This window comes from Salvelinus namaycush, chromosome 26, assembly GCF_016432855.1.
Source record: "Salvelinus namaycush isolate Seneca chromosome 26, SaNama_1.0, whole genome shotgun sequence".
Classification (NCBI taxonomy): domain Eukaryota; kingdom Metazoa; phylum Chordata; class Actinopteri; order Salmoniformes; family Salmonidae; genus Salvelinus; species Salvelinus namaycush.
In genome coordinates this window covers 34,290,952-34,300,062 of record NC_052332.1, presented here as the reverse complement: position 1 = coordinate 34,300,062, position 9,111 = coordinate 34,290,952, and positions in this window count along the sequence as shown.

Here is a 9,111-nt window from a genome sequence, read left to right as displayed (position 1 = left end):
ATTTATCAGTGGTGACAGTGTTTCCTAGCCTCAGTGCAGTGGGCAGCTTGGAGGAGGTGCTCTTATTCTCCATGGACTTTACAGTGTCCCAGAACTTTTTGGAGTTAGATCTGCAGGATGCAAATTTCTGTTTGAAAAAACTAGCCTTTGCTTTCCTAACTAACTTTGTGTATTGGTTCCTGACTTCCCTGAAAAGTTGCATATCGCGGGGACTATTCGATGCTAGTGCAGTATGCCACAGGATGTTTATGTGCTGGTCGAGGGCAGTCAGGTCTGGAGTGAACCAAGGGCTATATCAGTTCTTAGTTCTACAGTTTTTAAAAGGGGCATGCTCACCCCTCTACTGAAGGGATGAAGTCAATATCCTTCCAGGATACCTGGGCCAGGTCGATTAGAAAGGCCTGTTTGCAGAAGTGTTTTAGGGAGCGTTTGACAGTGATGAGGAGTGGTTGTTTGACAACGGACCAATAACGGATGCAGGCAATGAGGCAGTGATTGCTGAGATCCTGATTGAAAACAGCAGAGGTATATTTGGATGGCAAGTTGTTCAAGATAATATCTATGAGGTTGCCCATTTTTACAGATTTAGGGTTGCACCTGGTGAGTTGCTTGATAATTTGTGTGAGATTGAGGGTATCTAGTTTAGATTGTAGGATGGCCGGGGTGTTAAGCATATCCCAGTTTAGGTCACCTAGCAGAACGAACTCTGAAGATAGATGGGGGGCAATCAATTCACATATGGTGTCCAGGGCACAGCTGGGAGCTGGGGGGGTTTATAACAGGCGGCAACAGTGAGAGACTTATTTCTGGAGAGATTAATTTTAAAAATTAGAAGCTCAAACTGTTTGGGCATAGTCCTGGAAAGTATGACAGAAGTTTGCAGGCTATCTCTGCAGTAGATTGCAACTCCACCCCCTTTGGCAGTTCTATCTTGACGGAAAATGTTGTAGTTGGGGATGGAAATCTCAGAATTTTGGTGGCCTTCCTAAGCCAGGATTCAGACACGGCAAGGACATCCGGGTTGGCGGAGTGTGCTAAAGCAGTGAGTAAAACAAACGGCTTCTTATGTTAACATGCATGAAACCAAGGCTTTTACGGCTACAGAAGTCAACAAATGAGAATGCCTGGGGTCATACAGGGCATGGCTTAACCTCTACATCACCTGAGGAACAGAGGAGGAGTAGGATGAGGGTATGGCTAAAAGCTATCAAAACTGGTGGTTTAGTGCGTTGGGGACAGAGAATAAAAGGAGCATATTTCTGGGCATGGTAGAATAGATTCAGGACATAATGTACAGACAGGGGTATGGTAGGGTGCGGGTACAGTGGAGGTAAACACAGACATTGAGTGACGATGAGAGAGGTTGCATCTCTGGAGGCACTAGTTATGCTAGGTGAGGTCACCCACCGCATGTGTGGGAGGTGGGACAAAAGAGGTAGAGGAGAGGCATGTTGAGTGGGGCTAGGGGCTCCGCAGTAAAATAAAACAATGATAACTATGCCAAACAACAGTATACAAGGCATATTGACATTAGAGAGAGACATAAAGCGAGGCATAAAGAAATAACAGGTGTTGATTGGGAGAGCTAGCTAAGACAACAACGGGTAAGACAACAACAGCTAATCAGCTAAGACAACAACAACAGGTAAAATGGCAATGAATGGGCAGAGAGGGTCAGTTAACTACACACAGGGCCTGAGTTTGAGGCTGGGGCCAACAGATAAACAAAATAAACAAAATGGAGTACCGTGATTAATGAACAGTCCAGCAGGCATCAGCTATGTAGCCAGGTGATCATAGGGTCCAATGAACAGCAATAAATGAAACAGGGAAGCCGTTAGGTAGTCATTACTACGCTAGCAAACGGGAGACACGGCGTACATGAAGAAAGCAGGCCGGGGCTAGCGGAAGCGTCTTCACAGACGTGAAGGGCACAGGCCGGGTGAGGGCACAACAGACAGAATTACGTCGGCAGACCAGTTGTGATGGATCGACAAAGGGTCCAGGCCAATTGGCAAAAGAGGTATTGTAGCTGGAGTCATTTCGTTTGCTAGCCGGGAGATGCGCATGGCTCGAGGCTAACTGGTGCTAGCTTTGGGACAAGGGCGTTAGCCACTATAGCCACTCGGTAGCAGCTATCTAGCTGCGATGATCCGATGCAAAGGTCCAGAGCTTCCGGCAGGAATCCGGTGATGTAGTGGCTTCTAGTCGTGTTAGTGAAGAGTCCGGGAGGCATCAGCTGTGTAGCCGAGTGATTATAGGGTCCACTGAGCAGGCTGGGAGATGGGCCTGGCTCAAGGCTAGCTTCAGGCTGGGCCACTAGGTAGCAGCTAGCTAGCTGCGATGATATGGAGTAATGGTCCAGAGCTTAAGGCAGGAATCTGGTGATGTAGTGGAGAAAAGCAGTCCGGTATGCTCAGGGTTAATATCGCGCTGTGCAGACTGGCGGGTATTATCCAGGCTAAAAGCGTCTGGTGTCTGAGCTAAAGGTAAAGGCCGCTAGCAGTGGCTAACAAACACTAAATAGCTAGCATCTAATTAGCTGGTTAGCATCTGATGGCTAGCTGCTGATGGAGGTTCTAGATATAAGGTCTAAAAATAGGAGATCCGTATCATATTGGGTGAGGCGGGTTGCCGGAAGGTATATTTAATTTAAAAATGGAAAAAGAGATTGAAATATATTGAAATATATACAAAAAAAGACGAGAAAAAAAAACATTTACACAGGACAATGACAAACACGTCTGCACTGCTACGCCATCCTGGCACACACACAGCACATATGAACCTGGGATATCAACCATTCAAAGTTGGCCTTAGTGGGAGTGACCATAGAATTCTATAGGAGGGACCTTACTGAGTAAAGTAATTGTCATTGTCACTACTTAACACAGTCAAAAAGTAATGATTATTGCTACACCCTGCCCATTTCCAAAATGGAAATTCTTAAAATGTTATTTTAAACCTATCCCTAACTAATGAAGGACAAGTTTGTTGCATTGGTCTACCAAACCTTCCCCGCATTTGGGCGGAAGTGTCTGGGAACGAGATTAGGTGTCATGTAACTAACATGACATCACTTTAGAGCATATGCCATCCTTCAGCACAATATATATACCATATTTGAAATGTCACATTTGACATTGGTGATTATGTCACAGTTATGCCACATTTATGAACCCTTTTTAAAGCATGACATATGGTTATAGATACTTTATGACACATTTAAGTAGCACTTATGATGCCATTATGAAGGCTTTATGAAGCCTTTATAAGCTGAACATCATTTAAAGCGAGATCCTAATGAATTATTTTATTTTTTATATCAAATGATGTCTCACCATTATTTCTCACCTTTATTCATCATGAGTGTTCATGTTGATCAATATTTCGGCTATGCTGGCCTATTGTAAATTATTCAATAAATGTCTGATCAATACATACAATTCTGAACATATTGTCATTTATAATGCTAATGCAAAGGCATCAATAAATTGTCCAGTACACTTATTGTATGCTGTTTTCACGTACATTCCCTTATGTCTAAGCTTCTAAGGGACTCAGGCTTTACTCATTCTTGTGAAGAAGTGTAGGCTATCAGTGAACTGTATTCTGTAATTATGTACAAAACGGTAGAAATTCAATTGTGCATTACTGCTGTTTGTCTGATATCCAGCAGTCCATGATCAGCTCTGTTGACCATGACCATGACAGCAGTTCTTCGGCTGTCGCTATAGGAGAACCCTTTGAAAAAAAAAACGTTTTGGTTCCAGGTAGAATGCCTTTGGTTCCAGGTAGAACCCTTTTGTGTTCCATGTAGAACCCTTTGTGAAATGTGTTCCATGTAGAACCCTTTTCACAACGGGTTCTACATGGAACCCAAAAGGGTTCTAGCTGGAACCTAAAATAGTTCTACCTGGAACCAAAAAAGGTTATCCTATTGGGAAAGCCGAAGAACCCTTTTGGAACCCAGTCGGTATTCACGTAACAATAAGGAATTCCCCTAGACCACTAAATTTGTGAAAACCCCCCAAAATCCTATTGACCCCCATTGTAAAAGAGGTAACTTCTTCATTGATATTTTGTTATACAGAAATAACAAAACATGCCCGAAAAGCTGCTGTGTAGTTCAATGTACAGTACATGTACATAACCAGGTCAGTACATAGCCAGGTCAAAAATCCAGATCTACGGTTCGCAATGCTCCCACATAGGGAAATATAACCTGTGAGAAGAGCCCTGTGACTTCAGGCTATTCTGTGTGGGAGAGTGGGAAATGTGTGGAGACGGTGCCCAAGTATGCTACACGTAGCTTTGTGTGGAAAACATTTCATCACAGGTAAGACAGGTAGCCCTTTTCTGCAGTCAAATTACCAAATCACACTCTAGTGGCCTAATGGTTGGAATGTTATTCATATATTCCATAATTTCATAATTAATGAACATGATTTTTTTTTTAAGCTGAAGATTCTGTGTTTCTATGTCTATTGTGATGCAACCTCAAAATGTCATACATTTCAACTCTATATCTGACACGGTACAGGTGTCTTCTTTTTTTTAAGCCCATAACCATGTGTGTGAGGCTAATACTTTTGTTTCCAAATAGATTTGTTTAAGACTACCAAGAAACACTATATGTGACCCTGATTTAGCCAACTGCAGTAAAATGTTAACTTGTTTAGTACAGTACATTTGAAACTTCACTCACTACTTGTAGCTGTATAGTCCGTTTGTTTGTGTTGTTGGTCTTGCTAGCTTAATGTTCTGGTAGGTAGCTAGCTAGCACTCACTCGCTCAAGTGGCTGCTAGCATTGTCAACAAAGGTGTGCTCCACGACGTGCTAGTGGAGTGGAACTAACCTTCCACAGAGTTGCATTATTTTCCAGAGAACGCATAGAGCCCCGAGTTGATTATCCTTTGATACCATGGCTATAATTGAACACCTTTACCGCTAGCAGTGTGTTCATTTGCAGATAGAAATGTGTTCAACATCCACTGCAAGTTTACTAGATAGCTACAGTAGTTGCCGTGGTACCCAAACAAACAGACTTGCAAGTTTAGCTAACCAAACAATGAGTCCTAGCTTGCTATTATGAAAATCGAATTCAACAATGCCAATAATGTTTTCAATTCAACTTTTGCTTTCAAAAGCAGCTTAATTGAACATGTAAGAATGAACTATAGCCATTGAATTCTACCTTGCTGATATACCGTGCGTTATAGGGAAATAATAGCATGCTCTAGAATAGCCTTTACGCTAATCAGAAATGAGTATTCAACAATGCCATGGTATAATTAAGCAATAAGGCCCGAGGGGGTGTGGTATATGGCCAATATACCACGGCTAAGGGCTTTTCTTTTCCACGACACCATGCGGAGTGCCTGGATACAGCCCTTAGCCGTGGTATATTGGCCATATACCACAAACCCCCGAGGTGCCTTATTACTATTATAAACTACTTACCAATGTAATTAGAGCAGTAAACATACATGTTTTGTCATACCCGTGATATACGATCTGATATACCACGGCTGTCAGCCAATCATCATTCAGGGATCAAACCACACAGTTTATAATATCTAATACCGACTGGGTCTATTTAGACTCAGAATGACATGTGGCCCCGACCTAGAATATGTGGACAACTATAAATACCTAGGTGTCTGGTTAGACTGTAAACTCTCCTTCCAGACTCATATTAAACATCCCCAATCCAAAATCAAATCTAGAATCGGCTTTCTATTTCGCAACAAAGCCTCCTTCACTCACGCCGCCAAACTTACCCTAGTAAAACTGACTATCCTATCAATCCTCGACTTCGGCGATGTCATCTAGAAAATAGCCTCCAATACTCTACTCAGCAAACTGGATGCAGTCTATCACAGTGCCATCCGTTTTGTTACCAAATCACCTTATACCACCCACCACTGCGACCTGTATGCTCTAGTCGGCTGGCCTTCGCTACATATTCGTCTCCAGACCCACTGGCTCCAGGTCATCTATACGTCTATGCTAGGTAAAGCTCCGCCTTATCTCAGTTCACTGGTCACGATAACAACACCCACCCGCACACGTTCCAGCAGGTATATCTCACTGATCATCCCCAAAGCCAACACCTCATTTGGCCGCCTTTCCTTACAGTTCTCTGCTGCCAGTGACTGGAACGAATTGTAAAAATTGCTGAAGTTGGAGACTTTTATTTCCCTCACCAACTTTAAACATCAGCTATCTGAGCAGCTAACCGATCGCTGCAGCTGTACATAGTCCATCTGTAAATAGCCCACCCAATCTACCTACCTCATCCCCATATTGTTTTTATTTACTTTTCTGCTCTTTTGCACACCAGTATCTCTACTTGCACATCATCATCTGCTCATTTATCACTCCAGTGTTAATATGCTAAATTGTAATTATTCGCTCCTATGGCCTATTTATTGCCTTACCTCCTCATGCCTTTTGCACACACTGTATATAGACTTTCTTTTTTTTCTACTGTGTCATGGACTTGTTTCTTGTGTTATTGGCTTGTTTATTGTTTATTCCATGTGTAACTCTGGGTTGTTGTCTGTGTCACACTGCTTTGCTTTATCTTGGCCAGGTTGCAGTTGTAAATGAGAACTTGTTCTCAACTAGCCTACCTGGTTAAATAAAGGTGAAATAAAATGTTTTAATAAAAAATGGTTTACCTTGTCATCAAAGACATGTGGCACATTGTCTACTTTGTTACCTGGCAATGACCACAAGGGCGTTTCAAAGAGCTGTCAGTCAAGTTGAGCTCATGAATATAAGCTCCACACCTACTCAGCCTGTTCTTTCAGGCTTCCTGGTAGTTAGAGATGAGAGAAAAGGTACAATGTATTCATTTCTGAGCATTTTAATAGCTTAAAAATATTATGGGTGATGTTTTGGTCATTCAAAGGCTTTATTTTGACTTGGGAAATAAGATGACTGTGCAGGACCTTTAAGAAATAAAGGACTGCATCAGATCCTACCATCTTTTCTGTACGAGGAAGGAGGCGAGCGGAGTGGAGAGAGAAGGGAAGGGGTCTGCCTGTGCAGGGGCATTTGGATGGGGGAAGGGCACACCGGCCAAGAGGGTGAGCAGATCAGTGCAGCTCAGTGTCTGCGAGGCGGTGATAAGATTCCAGGACTCTCCCACTGTGACAGGCCTGCTTACCCACCCTAACTCTGTAGAAACACACCGCACCACCACCACCATCACCTGACCCTCAACTACAACTACCCCACCTCACTATCATCACCAACCTCCTTCAACTCTCACCACACCTAGTGGTTTTGGAAACCACAGGAGGTTGGTGGCACCTTACTTGGAGAGGACGGGCTCGTGGTAATGGCTGGAGCGGAATCAGTGGAACGGTATCAAATACATCAAACACATGGTTTGATGTCATTCCATTCGCTCCGTTCCAGCCATTATTATTAGCCGTCCTCCCCACAGCAGCCTCCACTGTTGGATACTCTATTTGTTTTGGGAAGGGGACTAATATCTGACCATTGGTGGTTTATATTCCTACCCTGATTTAAACCTAGAAAAAATGTGTTTTTGCTCAGCAGCAAGCATCAAATAGAAGTATAATAATTAAACAGTGAGTCCACTCTAGCTCTGATCCTCCTACACATGGCAGGTTGGGCAGTGAGCTGTGCTATGCTGAACCGAGCAATGCGGGCGGCGAGGAGCAGAGGAGGCGAGGAGGACGCCGCGGCGCACATTAATAATGCAGGGCCTCAGCTTCCCCCCCAGCGCCACGGCGATGGCACCAGCCCAGCACTGTCACCAGGGGGGAGCTGGGAATCCAACCCTCGCACAGCCAAGCTGCTCACCAGCTCTCTCAAACACACGCACGCACACACACATACACCAGCCCACCACTCTGGGCCTCCGCCGTGGATACTCACTAATAAAAAAACTCACCATTATAATCATGGTAGAAACCGGTATCTACATCCACACTGCTAACTGTATGTAGCCAGGGTTTGGATCTATCTGACATTTTCATTATTTCGCAGGAATTGGAAATTCACCTTCATGCCCTTTGGACCTGAGAAATGTTCTGAAAAAGCCTCATAGTCCTACTAAGATAAAGAAAGAGAGGACAATGACATTCTCAGTGCAACCGAAGTCATATCTTACCTGTTATAGTCACTACCTCCAAATTAATAATATTAATAAAAACAATTTAAAAAAAGATGGCGCCGGGGGGGGATGGCTACTGTTTTATGGGCTCTTAACCAACTGTGCTATTTTGTTTGTTTTTTTGCATTGTTTGTAACTTATTTTGTACATAATGTTGCTGCTACCGTCTCCTATGACCAAAAAGAGCTTCTGGACATCAGAACAGCCATTAATCACCTTGAATTGGATGAAGAATTACTCCAGACACCCGAACAGGCCCTTATTCCCGTAATTCGCAGGGGAAAGAGACGGAGGTTTCACGGAAGGAGATCGGGGTGCCATGTGAAGATCAGACGACGAGTGGCTAATTTGCCTTTGCCATCGGTGATATTGGACAACGTACAATCGCTGGATAATAAAATGGACAAACTAAAAGCACATATATCCTACCAACGGGACATTAAAAACTGTAATATCTTGTGTTTCACCGAGTCGTGGCTGAACGACGACATGAATAACATACAGCTGGCTGGGTTTACGCTGCATCGTCAAGATAGAACAGCTGCCTCCGGTAAGACAAGGGGTGGCGGTCTGTGTATATTTGTAAACAACAGCTGGTGCATGAAATCTAATGAAGTCTCGAGGTTTTGCTCACCTGAGGTAGAGTATCTCATGATAAGTTGTAGACCACAATATCTACCTAGAGAGTTTTCATCACAATTCTTCGTAGCTGTCTATTTACCACCACAAACTGATGGTAGCACTAAGACTGCACTCAAGGAGCTGTATACGGCCATAAGCAAATAGGACAACGCTCATCCAGAGGCGGCGCTCCTAGTGGCCGGGGACTAATGCAGGGGATCTTAAATCCGTCTTACCTCATTTCTACCAGCATGTTAAATGTGCAACCAGAGGGAAAAAAACTCTAGACCACCTTTACTCCACACACAGAGATGCGTACAAAGCTCTCCCACAC